The 22272-nt window shown below is 38.9% G+C and overlaps 1 protein-coding gene across 5 annotated transcripts in view; it reads left to right on the top strand.

Moving 5' to 3' along the window:
* Nucleotides 1–22272, top strand: part of LOC150082882 (zinc finger homeobox protein 3-like) — a 265556-nt gene that overhangs the window by 74706 nt on the left and 168578 nt on the right. Inside the window, exon 1 of one of the 5 annotated variants that reach the window (XM_090377650.1) lies at nucleotides 6084–6480. The exons of 2 other annotated variants lie outside the window; for them this stretch is intronic. The gene's annotated coding sequence lies outside the window, so the exon portion shown is untranslated. Of the gene's footprint in view, nucleotides 1–6083; nucleotides 6481–7611; nucleotides 7721–8167; nucleotides 8273–22272 lie in introns of those variants that run through there. 2 more of the 5 variants (XM_090377651.1, XM_090377649.1) reach the window with 2 other exon arrangements.

Raw genomic sequence — 22272 nt, 5'->3', positions numbered from 1 at the left:
GGAACTGCATTTTTCAACAACAGGAAGATAATGGAAGATTGTTTAATTTCCTCTGAATTTTTGTGAATTCAGCAAGAACAGCCAAATTTTCATCCTTTGGAATTCGGCGTGTGATAATTATCCTTAGTGAGTGCGGACTTCTGTATCTTGCGAACTCCCCAGGCAGTGTGATCATCCCGGAATATAAACAGAAAATTTTATTTATTTTAAAATAGACTGGAAAGAAACTTTCTGTTGAGAAGAAACACGAGTAGAAAGAGCCAAAGACTAGTCAGGAGGAATAGACAAGAGGGGTGGTTTTGGCGCGGAAGTATACGAGGGGGAAAGAAGTGGAAGAAAACATGATTAATGTGAGTGGGACGAATTGAAATTGAGCTATGCAGGAATGGAGGATTTCTAGAAAGATTGGACCAAAGTTAAACTGCGTGAAGCTTGTAGAATATTAAGGGTAAACATCTTTCAGTGAATAAGACCTGACTGGAGGGTGCGGAGAATTTTCTTCTTTTTTTTTTTGCATTCTTTTAACTGGTGTAGTTAAGACTTATCAAGCGGTCGTTGATAATCTTCCTCTGCATTCAACCCCGATCTTTCTTCTAATTTCTTTGCTTTTTCCTCCCACTTGCTATATATGGAGGAGAAAATTGCTTCTAACACATAACTGAGACGTTTTGAAGTGGCTCTTTAGGCTCCACTATCCCGAGTATAGATCACGCTACAGATAGGTATCCAAACAAACAGGCATCTCTCTCTCTTTCTTATTTTCAGTACTTGTATAGCTTGATGTGCGGTCTACGCCTGGACATATCCCAGCATATTCCCACCTCCCTCCCCCAATTCCCATTCGTCGTGCCTCTCTAAACCACCCCTAGTTCTAACGTCCTTATCTCTCGGGAGATTTGACCGGTTGAGGTGGAGAGGGGGGATATGAAGTTGGCATGCTATGACTCTCTGTAGACCTCCTGGTTAGCTACTTAAAGTTTGCCATCTTTCCTGTCTGGTCCAGCTATTTTACCGAGATTTAAAAAGAGAGAGAGAGAAAGAAAAAAAAATTAAACATCCTCCGGAACAGTGTCTTCGACACAAGGCCCAACGCCTCTGTATAGCATGCATGCTAGGAAGGGTGGGAGACGCTAGTCAACACTATGGCACCCCGCCTTATCTTAGGATCGCTAGCCTGCCACAGCTGTGTTTATGAATTAGCCGAGATTAAGAGCAAGACACGCTGCTCTGCGGACTCTGCGTTCTATGACCCAGTCGCGCGCGGCTGGACCAATCATAGTTACACCAGCAAGCGGAGGCCCTTGACAACTGGACGGGGTGTTTGAATGTCGAAGAGGGCCGATTAAAGCCTTTATGTAGGGCGTCTAACTTAGTGGGTCTGTACGGTTCACTCATAACAGAAATGGTGACCCTGACACCGCGGATTCCATTGCTCTGCTTTGCCGACATCCGCTTGTGTTCGGAATGGAAATTTTGGGAATTCCTTCGCCTGCCGTGTTGGAGTGCTTTGGAATTTATAAACTGAAGTTATCGCGTTATCTGTGACGCTGTTAATGATGTTAGTGGATCCTTTACACGCGAAATTTATTTGAAAATTTCGCGTGAAAGGATTTTGAAATCAGTGTAGTTATTAATGTACAAGCTAACAGTTTTGTTTTTGAAAATTGTACGCAGCTTCTAAAGTATGTTACAATGGCTTCCTATAGATTAACCTCGATTCAGGCGATATCATGAGAAAGTTTATCTGGCGCCCTCTATTGTAAAGTACTGAAAACGCGAGCATCGTTTGCGAATTCTAGATTTAAATGGCTTTGCTCTATTGAGAAATCTAAGGAAAGGAGAGTTGGTCTCTCCTGGTGCTCCTGTAGGAGAACAGAAGGGGAGGAAAAGGAAGTTGGCTCCGCGTTATTATTTACCATAAAATCGAGCTACCGGAAGCAAAACAGAAAACATCATGCAAATTCGCTCTTGATGCTGTGCCGATATTATTACGCCACCTAGTGTCACGAAGTTGTACAACTGTATCAGAAATCAATATGCGCTCCTCATTGCAGCAAAGTTATCTTATGCGCGCGGGATTCCGTTCGCATGTGCTATGACTACGTCACAGTACTGACGCGTTGTGTCTTAGTTAATATAATACTTGGCGTTTTTTTGGAAGGGATAAGTTTGGATATTTTGCCAGTTCCACGATTAGTTATGTGCCTGGCTTGTTTGCAACAAAATAACTATAGTTAAATGGTGCCTAGTGTCATCTTTACTCCTCTAAACATTTTCGACTGATGACGTCATTGGGAAGAGGGAGAGGAGGAGGGGAAATAACTAGGCGACAGGAGGTTTTGAACTATTGTGATATTTGCAAGTCGCTCCTCTTTCCAGTCAGCCATTTCGAAGCGTCATACAAATATAACCGAAGCTTGAAACTGTATACGAAAGAAGGGGTTTGGCACTTTTCCAGTTGTATTGGTTTGTCTTTGACGATAAAGTACCATTCTGTGCTACTGCTAGGGAGGAAACAGTTATATTTAGATGGACATGCATCTCGATTCCACATGTGGCAGTCACGACATTTGTGGCCTTTTGAAGTCTCGAAATACCACGTGAGGGAACATAGAGGAAGGGGAAAGGAGGAGGGAGAAATGTATACGAAGCCAAAGACTTGGGTCCATTTCAAAGAGCAACGGAAACTGCGTTTATCACTAAAAGAATTGCTTCTGGTGAGAGAGAAAAAAAAATCCAAGGACAGGAAACTGATCGATGAGATAATACAGCTGGGAAAAAGGGGAAGGCGAATGATTCGAGACTACTCTAAGGTCACCTAGGGTCACCTAACTGCGACCTGGTCACCATACCCTTCGCTGCGACCCCTAACTGCGCCTTGGTTCGTTGTATATTGATGGGTATTGAAAGGGGTGGGGACGGAAAGTGTGTTGAGAACGCGCACCTGGACTCAAGACACCCCCTCTGGCATCAGTGTGTATGTTGGGGCCGTCATTCACAGGTCTGTGTAAGGTGACCATTAACCACCTCCCCAGCCTTGTCCCTAGGCCGTGGCAAATTATCGGAGCAACCACATTGGTACGCATGGGACAGTCCCGAGGGGGAAATAACTCCCTAGCACTGTAGGGGCTCACAAGTTGAGACAAAGCCCTCTCTAGGATCTTAAGCGTCGTTTCCTCTCTGGGGGGCTATTTTAGTCCTCTTTTGTCCCGAACTACTGGTACGGAGGTAGTGTGAAAGGACTCTTTTCATCTCTTCACACCTGTTCGCAAACTAGTCGCCAAGAAATTCCCCTCTACAAAACCTTAGGATAGTCCAGACTGTCTGAAGATTATCGTGGTACCTTTTCTTTGACTGGCCTCGTGAATGGGGCATCGGAGAGGGCTTCAGTTGTCTCTAGACCTGAAAGACGGGGTGAAATTCTCAGTGGTCACGAGTAGCGAAAGATCTTTTCGGGCTACCTGACTTGGCTGGCTACCTGTGTGTGTATGCATGCATATACGCCATGATTTGCGATCAGTCTCGATTCTGGAAATGCTTCAGTGCTTTGAAGAGTGCCGAATATAATTAAATGAATAAATAAAGATCTAATAAATTCGCTGACTAATCAGCGCACAACCCTTAAACTAAAACTTGTGGAGTGGCGGGGGAGAGAGAGTTTCAGGAACCTTAGTTATGAAATTATTGTCCCCCCCCCACCCCGTAATGAACTATGGGATAGTTGACTGAATGGAATGCGTTCTCTGTCAAGTTTTCAATGCTTTCAACGAATGTTATAAATTATGTACTGCGTGACTCTGTCGTGTTTGTTCAATTTTGCATTAAAAGAATCTTGAAGCGGTTCTTTGCAGATAGATTGCATAGGTATTTTGAAGTGAATCTCTTTCTCTGCCTTTCAGTCCATCCACATGTTTGTCAGTCCTCTGTCTATCTTTTGTCCGTCTGTCCTATGTCCTCTGCTCCTCTCTGCTGTCTCCATATATCTGTCTAGCTAGCCAGCTATCTATCTATCTCTAAGAAAACATTAGAAAAAAGATACCAATAGAAACAGAAAGATAGCAGATATATTAACTGAGAGAGAGAGAGAGATTAACTGAGAGTTGAGAGAGAGAGAGAGAGAGAGAGATTAACTGAGAGTTGATTGAGAAAAAAGGCAGAATGAGAGATTAACTGAGAGTTGATTGAGAAAAAAGGCAGAATGAGAGATTAACTGAGAGTTGATTGAGAAAAAAGGCAGAATGAGAGAGCGAGAGAGAGGTTAGCTGAGAGTTGATTGAGAAAAAAGGCAGAATGCGAGAGAGAGATGAGTTGAGAGAGAAAAAAGGCAGAATGAGAGAGAGAGAGAGAGAGAGAGAGAGAGAGAGAGAGAGAGAGAGAGAGAGAGAGAGAGTTAACTGAGAGCTGAGAGAGAGAAAAGACAGAATAAGAGAGAAATTAACTGAGTTGAGAGAGCAAGATCAGAGGGAAATAGAAAGAGAGCAGGATCAGAGAAAGAAAGAGACAGAGGGGAGAATCAGAGGAACACAGAGAGAGAGAGAGAGAGAGAAACAGAATCAGAGAGAAATTAACTGAGAATTGAGAGAGAGAAAAACAGAATCAGAGAGAAATTAATTGGGAGAGAGAGAGTCAGAGAAATTAACTGAGAATTGAGAGAGACAGAGACATCCAGAAATTAAGTGACTGTTGAGAGAGAAAGGAAACAGAGACAGACAGAACTTAACTGACTGTTGAGAGCTGGCAGAGAAGAGACAGAAAATTGATAGAGAGCAAGGCAGATTGACAGAGAGACAGAGAGAGAGAAAAAATTGAACGTCAGTTTAGAGAGAATGTAGATAAATAGTGACGAATGACACCGATGGTTGTTACAGAATTATTTCTTACTGACAAACAAATATTTGAGGAATATGACAATATAAAAAGTTCATTCACCTTCTGTCATATAGGTGGTTTCATTTGAAACACATAAGAATAAAACAAGTTAGTTCATGTTTAGATGCTGATCAAATTGAAATGTTTGTTAGCAGCAATTGCACGTTAGAGTTAAGATGTGCTTAATCACACCCATTGTTGCTGTTCAATGTGAAGCAGACAAAATGAGAGAGAGAGAGAGCGATAACTAGTAACAGTTTACAACGTGAAAAAAAGTTAGGTAATGTAGCAAAAGAAAGAAATAAAATATGGTTAATATTCTTTGAAATAAAGAACAGTTTTACGCAAGAACTGATTAAAAAGGAAAAATAAAATAAAATATGCATTAATACCCGATGGGAACTATTTTCACTTTAATTTGCATCTTCCTCATCTTTCTAATATCTTTCTCTGAGATATATAAAATTCATCGTCTGCCTCACAATTTATAATATTAAAATCAACCACTCCGATTAATTTCTCCTCTCATAAATTCCCTATCCGTATCGAACAACTCTTTCTATTTTTTATTTCCCTCCCCAATCCTAACTGTGCGATAAAGATGGCTTAAGGTGCGAGTGCAAGATCGAAATAATAGAACGAACTCAGAGTCCAGACACTAGCGCCACCACCACCAGCTGTAGAAATCCTAAAAGTGGTTATAAATATTAAGTGCAGCATCACCCACTCCGTCAATAAACCCCCAAAACAAGGTGCGAATGGAATATCGTAAACACCTAGATGCTGATCAGACGTTATCATTGGCTACACCACAAAAGCAGACGATATTTATTAGTCGTCTGCCGTATTTACGCATATGCAAATGTAAGGTTATTCCATCCGACACGTATTATGCGTCTAATAAAAAAGAAAGAGAAAGTGTTGCCGTGTCGCAAATCCGTAGGATGTAAAGCGATCTGTGGTGGCTTAGACGACGCCCATGATGGGTTTCCAGTGGACGAGATAAGAAGCAAAAGTTATCTGAATTTCCCACTGGAAGAAGGGAAGTGCGCGCCTACCGCTAATGTTCAAGGCGACTCTTTACTAGCTAGTCTGCATGCATTGGACATGCGCTGCCGTGGTCTCTGCACGAGACAATAGATGGCAGCGCCAGCTCCTGATCCATAAAGGTGTCAGCATGTCATAACTGCTAGCATACGGGGTTGAACGCCTGAACGACAACTCGTTATGTATCAGGGCGGGGAGCGTTTGGATTGTTACAGCAGTGAAGCTGGCGCTGCATGGGCCTCCTCCTTCACCTTCACTTCCCCCTGCTCTGCTTCCTCTTCCTTCTTTTTCTCCCGTTCGTCTGATGCTTCGGATTGTGCTTGCATATGTATGCAGACCTACTAACAAGCTGCGGCCCGCCTGTCGGTCCAGCGTGCGGGCCTCCTCCTCCTCTTGTTACGGAATCAGCGTCGGAATGTGCTTCAGTTGCTAAATGTAAGCGTTGCGCGCTGCATGCAGATTGTGGACTGTCGACTTGTCATCGTCTGCTTTTCATTAACTGGATACCTGGCTTTTTGAGAAAGTTGCTTAAATATGTGCTCTTCGGACTGTGTATTCCTAATGGTAAGTCCTTATTTTTCTACTTTTTTGTGTCGTTGTCCTTGGGGGGGGATGGGGGAGAAACGGTATAACGTAGGGGGCGCAGAATAGTTGGCTAAAGGCCAGGTGACGCTCTTTCTCTTTTTTTTTTTTTTTAAATACGTATCTTTTGATTTCCACTTGACGCGATGCTAAGCCTAAAAGGACATTAACCTTGTTTATTTATTTACATTCGTCTTGTGGCTCTAAATTAGAGGTCGGTTCTGTGTTCTTGCGGGTTCTTCTCGCTCTCGACCTCCGCTGTTATGAACCATCTGCTCCGAAAGTTAGCTTTCCGACTTCGGCAAGATCGTCTGCTAATGAATGCACTGATTTGTATATTTGACTTAATTAGCGGCGATATTTGCATAATGTACCATATTGTAGAAGGTTTTCGGGGGCGTTTAACACCTGTAGTGCGCTAATTAGCAGCTAATTAAACCTCTTAATTAGACTAATTAATTAACTTCATCTCCGTTTAATAACGGCGATGTACGTGAGACACTGCGCAACGCCATCTTGCTTCTCCATATTCTTAATTTCTCATGCAAAAAAAAGCGTGAAAATTGTAATTAAATATCTCGCGTTCCTACCTAACCCGAGCTAATTAATCCGAGGGAATACCGCCAGCGTCTTCTTCCCGTACAATAAGTATGGCTACTCCGTTTCCCTTGCGCGACTTCTAATTCCACAGGACTTGTATGGATTAATTTCTGGCAAGATGGCGACCATGCATGGAGTGTAAGGTGAATGAGGCGCGCATTGCTGTGTCTCGCGCTGGCGGCGAGTGCAAATAACGAGTGATGATTTAAACACCGGCAAGGGGGGGGGGGATGGCCTTTCCCCCAAAAATAATTGCAACCAATAAAAAGGAGTCTCCGTTTGCGCAGATGCAAGCCGCCATTGGCTGTGGAGGCAATCCCGAGAATTAATTACGGGAGAGCATGTAGATCGCCTCGAGCCGAGCCTCCCCGTGAAGGGGGTTGTTCCCGGGCCGGTACCAGACTCCGCGCCACTCGAGTGCAAACCAGCGACCAGGCGAGCGCACACACCACTCGCTCAGCGCGCGCGCAACTTTTCTCTTTTTCCCCGATTCCCCCCAAGTCGCGGCCCGTCGATTCGCGAGGTCGCGTCATCCTCGCCTGCCGCCAAGCCTCATCCGCGTGCCCCAATCGCAGCCAAGTCATGCCAAGTCGGTGTAACTGCTTGCTGCATTCCATACTAGGTTTGAATGCTTTCCCTCTTTCTTTCTATTTGTTGGTAGACTAGCTGGCAACCTGTCGTGCGACATCATCTCTTACCCGTTTCCAACATCCCCCGTTACTTGCGGAAGTGGCGGGTGAATGACTGGATGTTAGTCGATGGCCGATGATGTATCATTTAGTTTATAATGTATTCATCGTATGCAAATATCCGAATTTTAATATTGTATAATTAATTAATATGCATAGATGTGGATTATCAGTTTCTTTTAACCGATTTCATTATTATTAACACGCATATCTAATTTAAAAGTTAATTCACGTCGTTGACGACTGGATTACAAAAGATTGTGGTTAAAAATGTGACCATCGATCCACTGTCTGCCTGCAATATTCTCTGGATTATTTTAAAAGGACACTTTTTGGTTTCATGGACGGACTGGGAGGACGATCGAACTTTTTTCGGAATCCAAGCCACTCTTGGAGAGGATGGTTGATGGCTTCTTGAGAGGTTATGTTTTGGTGTTTCGCAAAGATTGTCGAGGTTCGTGAGCCAGTCAGCGAAATGTTGAGAGGTATGTACGATTGATCTGGTTAGTGTTGTTGCTTGTGTGTGAGTGTACGGTGATGGTGCTGTATCGTTTTCTTCCCCCTCCTCTTCATGTTTTTTCACCATCTTAGACGGATCCAGACTTTTGACCTTTAAGTGGTATGCCAGCTCTCAGATCCAATATGAAGTTGCACATATTTTAAATTAGCAATGAGGATTTTCGTTGTTAATTTACACAATTTTACTGGATTCTGTTTTTTTTTTTTTTTTTTTTTAATGTTCCTCATGTCTTTTGGTTAATATTTTCGTCTGTTCCACCGACAAACAATGACATTTTCACAATTATTTGGATACCTTGTCTGTCAGTACATTTGTTCCATGCTCAGAGCACGTGGTCTTATAAACGCGACCATGCCTTCCGCCATGAATTCCAGTACATTGCTTGCATGCTTTTATCATGGATGGTGTGTTTATCTCGTGCATGAAATACCTTGTATTTTACTTAAATTTATATATTCTTGATGCTCGATTCTGATCGGATATTTGATAGATGAATCTCTCTCTCTCTCTCTCTCTCTCTCTTTTTTTTTTTTTTTTTTTTTTTAACCCTCTCATCTTCTGTTTTTCATGGTCTTGCTGAACGATATAGATTTAACTGAACTGGGGAAAAACTCCTTTTTTTTGACATCATTATGCATATAAACGGGTCAGTAGATATTGATCGCTCTAAATATTTATTTAGTAGCTTGATTTTAATATTAAATTTATGAGTCGAAATAAAACAGGTTGTCAGCAGGCTCTGCACAAAGTTGTTGATAATTTTAGTGCTTAATTTTTGAAAATTTTAAAAGTTGCCAAGTTTTGCGAGTAACAATTTTTTTTTTTTTTTTCTTTTAAGTGCTGGAAAAACCAACTTTTTTTTTTGTTTGTTTTTGCACAGTTTTTAATCAACATTAAAATAAAAGCAATGATTTAAGTCTAGAGTATAATGACAACAGATGATATAAGGATTAAGGATTATATTTAATACTCGCAATCGCAAAAAAATAAAAAAAAAAGTTGGTGAGACGCAGTGCTTAAAAATAAGTGATTTTATCGCTCAGTTTAATTAACATGGCTTGTATTATAATTTTAATCAATTTTGTATCAAGACTTTAAAATCAAGTTTTAAGTCTCGAGATTCCTTTCTCTTTATTATGCATTTAATCTCTCTCTCTCTCTTATGGGTAAAAAAAATTAAAGAATTCAGATGGTACGATTTAAAATGCAAATTCAAATTAACATAAAATGCATCTTTGTATTTAAGTACTCATTACGATAATTTGCATACACAGTAATGTGAATATAAATCAGAATCATTACTTCCCCTCCCCCAGCCGTTTTTCCTCCATACTTTCTTTTCCAATCTAAGTGCAAAATCATTTACAATTAAATGAAATATTTCTCGTATCAAAATATCTTATTACCACTTTCGTATTATTTGAAAATTATGCCCGTGTCAGCTGCTAGCAACCCAAGTGTTGTAAAGGAATGTTCCACTGTGAACAGAGTCCAAAGCTCTGATTGAATATATGGTTTTGATTCAATACATTTACTCCGCTGCTCTGCACATTATCTTGTGTGAGTGTTTGGACAAAGCTTAGGTAGGCAACACATTGCCTGTCTCTCTTTTTCTCCGTACAGCGCGCGGGAGAGATTCGTCAGCTGCAAGCTAGCCCTCAGATTCATACTCTTCGCGTCTCTAATGGTACCGGTTACGCTACTAATTACACGCATAGGCGCGCGGGACTTCTTCACCCCTGGGTGGGCAAGCCCCTCCTGCCCCGAGCGGAGCCATGATGCACTTTATCGGCAGACACGAGTTTTTTCCATTCACCACTGCAGGGGTGGCGGTGTATCTTGGGAGGTGGGGATAGGAGGGTAACAAAAAAAAAAGAGAGCTTTGACAGCGTGTTGAAATGGACGACAACTGGGTAAGGCTTCCGTGGGCTATGAATACACGGGCATACTCTCGACAGAGGGTACTGTTTCTACAGGTAGCATTACGTTTGTGAGAGGGGGTGGGAGGGGGGAGGTTATTTGGATGGGTATTTTTGAGGCGGGTGCAGCGAAAGATGCAATGTAAAAGTGGTTTGCACATGGTTCATTTGTTATTCTGAGATGGAAAGGACATTTTTTTTTAAAAATGTGCAATTACAGCAGGATTTCGTACATTTATTTTCTGGAAGAATTTAAAAATTGTTGAATCTTGGAGGTTCTTCAAAGTATCTGGAACAGTTGGAATTGTATCTTGGCCAATGGGGACATTTCCCACCGTAGTCTTAGCTAAAACTTAACAAAGACATACAAAGAAGTCCTGAAACAGTGTTTCATTCTGTGGCCTTGATAATGGGCATTAGAAACATTAAGCTCTCCCTTCTGCCCCCGTACTTTTGGAACTGTTACCTTCTCTTCGACTTTTAGGGGGTTTAAATACTAAATAGCCAATTCTGGATAAGCGACAACAACAGAAAGAGAGAGAAATGAAACAAAGGGGGGAGAACTTAATGCCGATTCCGACAGGCGGCGTTGTTGACGCTGCTTAATGTAGCATTTAGTCGACAAAAGCGGCAAGCTGGCTCCAGCAGTTGTTCAAACAGCGAAATGACCGCCGGTGCCACATAATTACCTTGTTTCAGCTGTAACAGCAGAACAAATGGTCCACTCCTTTACGGGTAGGAAGTTGCGGTGATTAGTTAGAGCGCTTCCCCCCCTAACCCCACCCCTTTTCCAAAAGGTTTTTTTGTTTTAGAAATTGATATTGTACGACGAGTCTTGCTAAACAAATACAGTTTAAATGAGCCCCCGGGTCGCCTGTCTGATACTCCGAGAAAGAAATCGCTGATTATATCCAAAATTCGTGTAATATGAAGACATTTGCTCTTAATGCACGTGTATTCTCAGAACTATGATAAATCTGTAATCGATAAAATCATCGGTAGGTGGCGCATCTTCCTGTTTACTAGAAACCCGACCCTTACGTGCATTTGATCACTCGCAGCTTCCCATCCTTATCCAGATTAACGAAAGTTATGTGTGCTATGTCTTGCTCCATCATCTTTGCTTATGTAAAACATTGGCCATTGAGGGTGTGTATTTCTAAATAAAAATAATGGTTTTTAATAGAGTTTCTCTGATACTTTTCTTCGATTATTCCCGTTTTGTTAAGATTTGTATAAACATACCAAAGTAGAGGTTCACGCTTGGATCAGTATAAAATTTAATTACAATATTTGCAAAAGCATGGTCCTTAGAAACTCGTCGTAATTTCTTAACGAATCTAAAATAGAGAAACTGTTTGAGAGATTTTCATTATGCCCTGGTGAATTTGTAACTTGACATTCTAATAAATAGCTATCGAGAGTAATCCAGATCAACCTCTGGCCATTAATAACTCCAAATACATGATAAACATTTGTTTGGATGATCCATAAGTTTCTTAGGATAATCCATTTATAGGTGCGGTGCTTTATCCTCGTATGAATCTGCAGCTTGGCTAATAAGGAAGACTCGGCACTCTTTGTCATTGAGTTTTGCTCCACCATCTTAACTGTGGACTCTTTTTATAGCTTTTTGTTGTGGATTCGTCTCCTGCTAATCTTGTTTAATATACCAGACATAATCACGGCCAATATACCCCAATTTTCCTTTGGAGAAGCACAAAATTGAACCCAAGATCCAGTGTGAGAATGGTCATCCTAGTCGCACATTGCTAAAATATCTGAAATTGTCTATTAAAATTTATTCCAAAAGTTAATTTTAGCATTAAAACCCAAGTTTCTATAAATTTCTCTGAAAAAAAAGGACGTATCGGAAACTGTTTTTGTACTAGCTCGAAATTGGATATATACGACACTGCATTACTCTCAGTATAATAAATTGTGTATTACAGATGTAGAACTCTGCTGGAAAATGAATTCTTATTCTTCATTATAAAATCACTCTGAAAAATGGTTCAGTAACTAAACTTTCCAAGTTCTCTATCTTGGTATCTTGGGTCCTTGGGTGTCTCCAGGGGAAGCTGCATATAAAATTTGAGAGCTCTCTACGATGAATGTCTGAATAAAAGAGAAGGTAACTTCCTTAGAATTTCCGGTTCATTCTCGAAGCTTCTGTAATTAGTATCTGTTCCTTTTGCCATAAATACAAATTGCAGCATGAATAATAAAAATCCTATTCGTTTCTTTAAATGGGCGTAGCACCGGTGCTTGCCATTGCGATATGATCTTGCAATCAGAATCGGTTTTCGTCATTTAAAAATGTCCGCTTCCTTGATATAAGGCTCTGACGAATACTGATGGGTACAAAAACGATCGATGATGGAAAAACTCCATGAATTGAAAATTGTTTTTCACTCAAGAAATAAATTATTTGCTTTATATTCTATGACATTAGTTAGTACATTTGCATCATTACTACATAATTGAATTTTTTAGACAAATTGAAGTTTGCACATTGGCATCATTATTGTACCATCTCATATTGTTGAAATCCTTCACAACGAGTTGCCCTCCTTATACTTCACATAAGTAACGCTTGCCCATTAGAGAAGGCTATTGTTACTTATTTTCAGCTGAGTACCACCACTCAGACAGCACTTTTTCGAAGCTTTTCATCAGTGAGCGAGTAGGTACCCATAGGTACAAGGGATGATACCAATCTACAAACTTCTAAAAAATTCAACTATGTAGTAATGATGCAAATAGATTTGATGCCATAGTTTGAGGCTTTATGCCCTAAAATATTATGCCTTGCGTTATATTCTTAATATATTCTTAAGTTTCAATTTAATTTCGCTTTCTTTAACTCGCCTCCACGTCAAAAATCGCAACATATATAGATGACCCCTTCAATTAGACTACAACTTCCAAAGGAGTTAAGACTTTAGCTTTGGTTTCAGATTAACAACGTTTGTGTAGCAGCCAGCGTAGAATTAAGTGTCGCCGGCCCTAGCTACAATTTAATGTTAAGTCCTCACTCTCCCTTATTAAAAGAAAATATAGGAAATAAAGAATGAAGTGTCATAAAATGGGAAATAGATAAAGAACTATCTGATATAATACTTCTGTTTCTCTTAGACCATAATTATATCCTGATAAGCAGCAAATAGTTCGTAGAAATTTGTGAATGTTTTTGTAGATTGAGCTCTTAGGTTGGTTAGATTTCCTGCTACATTTTCTGAGAATCCTTGGGCAGCTTCTTGGTTTTTTTTGGGGATCTTAGGCCACATTTAATTTAGTGGAGTATTTTCATTAAAAATTATAATTTTTAATTAAAATGTAGTAAGAAATCTACTAGATTCTCATTATTCAGGCATATTACATAATTTTAAAATAGGCTTAAACATAATTCAGCAATAGTTTGTACAGAATTTATAAACTTAGAAAGAAATCTATCTACACCAGAAGCATATGAACCAAGATATTCAGAACACCCCATCTAGTAGACCAGTTAGGCTTATAGTCGATTAAGGCAGATTGTCTATGAAATTAAAACTATTAACCGTTCTATCACAAAGACATTACAAGATTAAAAACTTAAAAGTAAATAAAAATTAAGTATTTACATTTACACATCTCACTCAACTCGATAAGTAGTCTCTTTGGTCTGTTTATAATAACTGCATAAGTCAAAAGTGTCTTTACGATTAGATTTATCCACAAATACCGTTCATATTTATTGGGTACTTATTTTGGCTTTATTAATAGAAGTCGAATATATTTCTAGTTCACGAATAATATAAACCTGATGTTGTTTTGTTTCATCAATAAAAAAGTCTATTGAAAAGAGCTGTTGACTTATGGAAGTGTGGATTCACAGGCTTTCCGATTATTGCTTTCCTATTCCTGATATAAAGATATTGTTTTGTTTCCTTCAGCCAGATATACACCTTCTCAACTCTCTAAGAGCTGTTAAGGATTTTAAAACGAAAAGATTCTCCTAAGGTGTTAAAAGAATTGCAAAAATCAAATAAGAGTATTTGTTCTAAGTAGAAGCAAGTTAACGTGAAATTTTCAGAGATAAAAGCACGTATAAGAGGTTAATGTATCATTTATTATCTTTGTTAGCGTAGTTTGAGCTTGTTTATCTGCACTTAAAAGAATGACAAATGCTATGGTTATCACTAATAGTGATTAGTAGGCTCCAATATAAGAGGTTTATCTATAAGTAGGCTGGTTTTTAATGAAGTTTATTGACGTCCAGGTTAATGGACGTCAATAAACAGAATTCCTTGTTTATCATTATTAGTTTTAATCATCTGTCCACTCTCCGGAAGTCACGTATTTTTCCATATAAACAAGTTGAAAAGCACCGGGAGGTCTCCTTTTATTAATGATCAATAAACTCGAAATTAAAAATCTTCCCGGCATGCATTTGTTTGAAAATTTAAGGATTTTTTTTTCAAAAAAGTTCTCTGAACAAATGCCGAAAAAAAAAAATCAGTAACCATTTGGTTAATTTATCTTCCTCTGTTTTCCTTCTACCCCCCCCCCTCCCTCACTCCGCCCCTTAAACATTATATTTTTAATAGGCCATACCACGTATATTGTACCATTAGCAGTCTAGTATGAATATTGTAGTTGTTGGATACTTTCCAAATGACGCAGTAGGGTACACAGTATGTCAGCTAATTGATAACTTGCATGACTCATTGGTATATTAAGTAAAAAAAAAATATTGGAAGGAACTATGCCAAGAATTAACAATAGTTCAATACGCTACATTATTGAACATAATGTGAACTAAAGGGGGCGATCGGATCCATATTTTGACAGTATTAGCTTAGCAAAATCTGTAGTTCGTTTCAATCACGCATAAACACTTTTTCTTTCGTTTTCTATTTTTTAAATAAGTGATCAAAGGGATAAAGAAGTGTATCGAATCTCAGCTAACCAGTAATGCATAGATTTCAAAATACTCCACATCACGCACTGCTGTTTTGATAATTTTATCTGCTCGTTTATAATTCGCCTGTCCCATTAATCATACAGAAACATCAGAATATGTCGATCTGTAGGCGTCAATAGTACTTCCAACCGTACTCTGTGCGTTAGCTTTTCCAAGTACGTAAATAATTCACCTAACCAAAGTTCACCCAGTAGCTTTGTCGGAGATGGTAAGATCTCTTCCTTTCCCCCTCCCCTCTTCTCCTCCAACCCTCCTCCTCCTTCCCAACCCTCTGCGTACGTTTGAAAACAATTTGGAAAGACTGATTAGCTGAATCCTTAATGAATTCTATAGGATTTTAGATGAGTTTGATATGTAGAACTGGTTTATTTGGGAAGTTTCAGAAAATCATTAAGAGAATTAATGGAGATAGAGCGATGTTTAAAGTAATCTTATAGAACGTGCACAGCCTTGTGTTTGTATTTTATTAATAACGCTGAAAGGCTTTGTCGCTATAGATGGGCGGATTGCTTGCAGTAAAAGTCATTCGAATAACTATTTAACGATTCTTTTGCAATAATAAAAGGGAAAAAAAGTTAATGTTTCCATTCTGCACACGAACATAGTGGGAAATGTATGCTTTTGAATATCTATCAAGAAAGGCATTTTGGAATTTATTTTCGTAGTTCACTGTAGTGAGTAGAAAAATTATTTCAGAATGTTTTTTTTTTTGTTTCTAAAATTCCATGTTTTAAAGGATGTAAAGGGTTTTAATTAATGCGTTATTTGGCTTAATGAGTTATTATGTATCGAATTTGGAATCTGGCTTGAAAAAGAACGCCAATGATGGATTTATTTTTTATATATTTTATGTTCTTTTGTTTCTTAACAATGTGAAGCATTAAATGAGCTGTATTGAAATCATTTTGGAAGTCTCGCGAATGATTGTTGCCATTTTGGAAGCGACAATGCGTGCGAAACGTGGCATGCTTTTCAGCTTGGCTCATAACAAACTTCTGTTTATATTCGTGTGTGTTAAATGAACATTATGCGATACAGAATTGATTCAATTAAATAATGGAACAGAAACGGAACTTTTTACCTTTTGAAAGTGATCACGAATATTAAATTTGCCTTTTTTTAATTAAAAGTTCCCAAGTTATCGAGCTTTATCAAGTCGAAAGTGCGTTTAATTATAAAAAGATTCTCTCTGCTTATCCCCTAAAGGAATCAAAGAATTTTCGGTAAGTTACCATTGCCAGTATTCGATTAACGGGGATTTTTTTTTTTTCTTTAATTCTATATTGAACAAGATTGTAATAATTTATTCACGTAATTTATTAATCTTATAGCGAATTTTCCATCATGAGTTCTTTGTCATTAGAAAACGGAATGGTGGAGTTGGAATAGGGGATGGGGGGGATTAAGCGACGAACTTGCCCAATACTTCTGGTTCCCTCGCACACAGTCTGTAAGATCCAGTACTGATTGACTTGAGCTAAAATAACTACGTCGCGGAAGAAATTGAGCAAACGATAAAGATCCCAGGGGAGGGTTAGCTAGCCTTGATAAGGTGCTAAGGCCTGTGCAGTGTAAACTTCCTTTGCCTTGTCAGGTCTGGCGCTTGTACTTTGCCACCCTTCTTTGTGCTAGGCAGATAGATCTTAATGCTCTCGGAGTTACAATTAACGGCTGACATAGAACAGAACGGCTGGGAGTGCCGACGGTGACTTTATGTTGATCTGGGTAATTCCCCCACCATTCCCCCCAAAAAAGGTTTACTGCAAAAGGAGCGACAGAACTTTTTTTTTTTTTTTTTTGGGAGGGCAGGGTCTGTTTGCAGTCGGTTTGTCTGCTTTATTGGAAAACCAGGTTGTATTGTTACTTTACGGGCTTTTTTTTTTTTTTTTAAGAGTTGATTAAATTAAAATGTGCAAAAAAATTGCACTTGCCCTATTGAATTTCAAACAATTCTCTCTTTCTGATTTTTTGAACTTTATTCGTTATGAAAAAAATTTAGGAACATTCATTGCCACTGTCTAGTTTGTCTAATAGGGCCAGGTTCATCTTTAAAAATCTGAAACTTATTTTTCTCCCCTCCCCCTCACCCCTCGCCCCTTTTTTTTCTCTCGATCGTGTTTCATTCCTTGCTGGCGTTTTAAAAATTGCTTATTTTCTGCCATATTAGTAATGGACTTAGTTTTTAATTTGTTGCATTTATGGAAAAATTGCATTTAAGAACAGTAATGGAATATTGATTTTTTGTGTAACTACAAACAGACATGTTTTACCTTCCTCTTAACACTTGCTGCTGTACACAAAAGACGGCTATCGCGCCTGTGTGTGACGTCATAGTTATTGTTGCAGCAATGTGCTATATTGTTATCGTTTAGAATTCGATCAAGGCATTATTTTTGTAACGCAGCTGAGTCGGACGTTGTGTTATGCGTGGGTACCTTTTCTCTTCATTTTTTTATCCCCCCACCTTTTTTTTTTTAATGAAAGCAATTGGTAATAATATCTGGCTGGGATGTTTGTGATTCTTCGCTTTAAACCTCATTGCGAGATGCGCGAAGTTCAGGAGTATGCCATGTTTCCATTTCACTTTATTCCAAGTTTATGATGTTTTCTACAATTGTTTTTTGTTAAATCAAAAGAACAAATGCCATATATTAAGTTTCGATTTTGTGTGTGTGTGTGTGTGAGAGAGAGAGAGAGAGAGAGAGAGAGAGAGAGAGAGAGAGAGGAGAATTTCTGGGTAAAAAATTCAGACTTTGCAAATAAATTAGTCCAATTTCGCTCCCTATCATTACTCCAGCCACTTTTGTAACGTTTGACATGGAATCCATTTTCTTGCCCTGCATTCTGATCCTTTCAGTTGCTTGTTTCATGGTCCTTTTGAGTAAACTTTGCTTCCAGTCTCTCGAATAAGATGACTGTTTATCTTTATCTACAGAGATTACAGTATACTTTCCATTTTAAGCTGCAAATCTATATTCGCAACTTAAAAAGGAAAATTTAATTAATTCATTTATAAAATAATGAATCATCCGTAACACCCAGGGAATTGATCATACCACGTTCATCGGTACAGTACTGAGGGAAAGCTTTCCTTTGCATAGAAAAGGCATCAGTGCTTCTCTGTGTAATTGTACCACGAAAATGTGGTATCAGCAGCCATGCTTTCCACGATCGATTTTCCTAAAATCATAAAAGAATAAATGTGATAAATCAGTCTGGATCCTTAAAAGTTGCGCATCGCGCTTTGGTAAATTCAACTCTGGTACTAGATCTCAGGAATCTTTATTGTACAGTTGCTATAATATACAATGTTCTACAACCAAGAATAACAATCAGATGTGATCTCCAGGTTCAGTTCCAAACCATCGGCATTCCATGTACAAAAGGATAACTTGTCTATGTTTTAATCGCTTAAAATATCACAATTGTGACAAAGAAGATAGCTGGTGTACACATTTCCGATGACGAGACCTAAAAAGAATGACAAAGGTAGTAATTATATTTTAATTAATAGCAAGTAACATTCAACTTTACCATAACCTATAAGGATGCACTATAACAAATATCACGAAACCCATGTTTTGAAAAAATGGTCCCAAAACAAGAGGTTTTCAATAATCTCACACTGTTAGAAATAAAAATCATATATATGTATTACTATCAGCTCAGTTTTCTCCAGAGTGGAGGACAACTCTCCAAATCTTCGGGAACCACTGCCATGGGATCTGTTGCGATCCTCCACGCCTGGACTTCAGTATTGTCGTTTTGTGTGCGTCTCCCCTCCTCCCAAGAAAACAAGTGGCCTCTCAGAGTCCCTCATTGTCCAGTCCTGCTATTAACATTTTAACAGCAGAATTATTTCAAGATGATAAACAAACCTTGTCGCGCTATTTCACTCTCCAATTCTGCACATCGTGGATCCGAAAGGCTTACAAAGAAATCTGAGTTGCTCTCCACTCAGAACTGCAAGTTGATAACTTCAGTAGTTTTCACCTTGTTAATTTTTTAGCTAGGAATATCTTTTTATCGTAAACGCTGTGCATGAAATTCAAATTAAATAATATATGTCAAGATAATTTAAGCAGTGTTAAAACTCTCCGGGTTCCACCTGTTAAGAAACAACTTATTGTATTATCAGACCTACTGATGTCAACTACTTTGAACATCCTTTGAGTTATCGAGATGTATCAAAGACTGTTTCTCGAGTGAAATAATTGTTTTCCTCGTTATTGGGACGCTTGTAAACTAGTTCCTATGGATATGGCGAGGACACTTACAGCAGAACCTTCCTAATAATCAATCAAACTGAGATACGAAGCTCAAATTTGACCTGCAACAAGGTATTAATCGAGTTTAGCTTTTAAATTTCTCTTTCCGATTTATCTTTTTTGCGTCGAAAATGAAGTTAGCAATAGCAACGAAAGAAGAAATAATGCACATAAGAAGAATAAAACTGGGAGGCTTTATCCTTGCTTGTACTGTGTAGGCCGAACAAACGACTATAATGGCCAAAGAATTGTGTGAGGACAGCAAGGCTTTGGTGTCCGTGGTCCATTGCTGACAAAACTCGATTAACAAGCTCCAACAACGACCACATTATTGGATTAGTGATCATTAACACACCAATGCTAAGCAGACGAATTGTATCTCGTAGCGCCGCTGTGTCCAGTAGATTATCTACTGCTCGTGCTACTTGCCAAACCCCTACTTTGGATGCGCCGGCTTCTATTTAGAAGCAAGCTAACTTTTTCGTGTATGTGCGTTTTATCCCGCTGAGAAAATTAACCTCAAATCCGATTACCTAAAATTTGGTTAGCCTCCCATAATTCCAAATTGTGCGAGATTCCAGAGCTTTTGTTTTAAAACTTGGAAAGTATTTGCGATTGACCTCTTCGTTTTTCACAGCAAGATTTGCGTAATTATGTGCGAATGGAATGCAGAAGCTGAGAAAGAGAGTAAAATTAATTATCGATCAGAGAATATATTGAATGAAAGAAGCAGAATTTGAGTTTTTTAAAAAGAAACAGGTTGGCAATAGTCTTAGTTTTCCAAAATGGCTCCTAAATCAAAGTCTTAAAAAACCCTTGGTGGAATATAATGGAATTTATCTAGTGGCATATCAACACTAGTTTAGCCCGTAGTACAACGTTTCTTCAAGTCACAGTCATCTTTTCTTTTTGGTCCCCTTGAACTTAGAGTGCTTGTGCAGCTGCATTCCTTACCACAGGATGATACGCCACTGGATTATCAGTTTCTTCTTAATGAAGTTACAATTTCCTTGAGAAAAACAAAGGGTTTTCTGAGTAGAAGTGTCGGTACTTCAGAATAGCCTCTGGTTGGTGTACTCTGTTCACTTCTTCCTAAAGAGGAGCTTTCATCATTCTAGGACATACCATTTTTGGATTACGTAGTTTGTTCTATGGGACTCAAGTCTGTTTTCTAGGCTGACAAAATGTAAAGGTTTTATTAGTCGTTTCTAGAGACATTTAAATTACTCGCTTCTGAAGGAACGCATTATAATTGATAAAAATGATCAGAATGTGTAGGTGTGCTAAAAAAACAACCCTTAGAAATTCCAGCCTTCTAGTTGCCGTTAACCAACACTGAACCCTTATTCTCCTATAGTGCTTAAAAATCGAGCCATCCACTTTTAGAAATCTGCTTCAACAATACGCTATAATTTGGGAAGATTTAGAAACCATCATAGATGGTAGAATTAGAGAGAATTTACCACCGAACTCAAGAAAATAAATGTTAAGTCTAAACACATTGTTCTGTGAAAATGTTTGTTGTATTAACTAAATACGGAACTGAATCAGTGCCATATTTACTGTCAACTGTTCATTTTAATTTTAAAAAAAAAGAGGAAGGGTTAGTCTGCATTTTTTCTTGTTTTTGATGAAACGACACCAGCTGGTTAAACACCGAGGAATTTTGTCCATGTTATGTCAATATGCAATCATTCTATTTTCATAATTCTTTCACCAGTATTTCCTCACATTTGAACTTGCTATCCAGGTTTCTTTCAAGTTGGTTGTTCCCGCTATAATAGGTGGAGCTTTCGCTCAGGGGGGCAACTTGCCTCCGACCTTGCATCCGTCAGAAGACTGCTGGAACACACCCACATGCGCCTTGGAAAAGTGTAGTGCAGACGTATACAGGTGGGGGTGGAGGCGAAGGACTGACAAGACCTCCTTCTCATCCATTCCCCTCCTTCTTTCCCTCGCTGCTAGTCCCTATCTGCCTCGGGCCATTCACTTGTATACGAGATAAGAAAATGGCGCAAAGACTTGGACATCATGGAAGATTTGTTTGACTTCAAATGAGATGGATGAATGAGCAAGAAACAGATTGCGGTTGGTGGAAGTACCGGGGGTCTAAAATTGTTTACCAGGAAAAGCTGTTGAGAAATAATTGGATGGTTTTAGTCCACTTTACTATTCCATCTACAGTTTTACAATGTTTAACATCAATTTTAACAATGCTTACTTCGTAAACACCATCGACCAATAACTTTAAATAAATCTTCTATTAAAGCGCAGGAAGTGTTTGTAATTCTCTTTATAGCTTTCGGTCAAATACGCATGCGTCAGACCTTCATGCTGTGTATGTTTGAACATGGTGATTTCAAGATGCGTGATGTGCAAACAATAAACAGAAGTTATTAGCAATTGCAGATGGCTGTGCCAATTAAAAGGGTAAAAAAATCATTATTTAGAACATGCAGTTTCTGACATTCTATTGAATGAAATCATGACAGCTGAAGATTTCTGCATCCATTTGTTGAAGCCGAGCATTCAAATGCTGCTAACTATTCTCTTTAGGTCACGCCTACTGAAGCGACACAAAAAAAAAAGCGCCTTCGTTTTAAGAACAAATATCACCTAGGCAACAGTGACAAAATGAATATAGTCGTCAACCACTAGCTTATCACATGAAAATCTTTATTAAGCTTCTCCCCCCCCCCTGCGATTGATTTGTTCCCTTTGAGAGAGAACTCATCCGCCTTTTTCCCACCCACCCCTCTTCCGCCCCCTTAACAAATTACCCCTGGAAAACTGTTGCGTCTTTTGTTGC

This window comes from Mastigoproctus giganteus, chromosome 7, assembly GCF_048544385.1.
Source record: "Mastigoproctus giganteus isolate SK-2022 chromosome 7, ASM4854438v1, whole genome shotgun sequence".
Classification (NCBI taxonomy): Eukaryota; Metazoa; Arthropoda; class Arachnida; order Uropygi; family Thelyphonidae; genus Mastigoproctus; species Mastigoproctus giganteus.
Note: the sequence above shows the minus strand (reverse complement) of the source record. Positions and strands in the feature narration are given on the sequence as shown.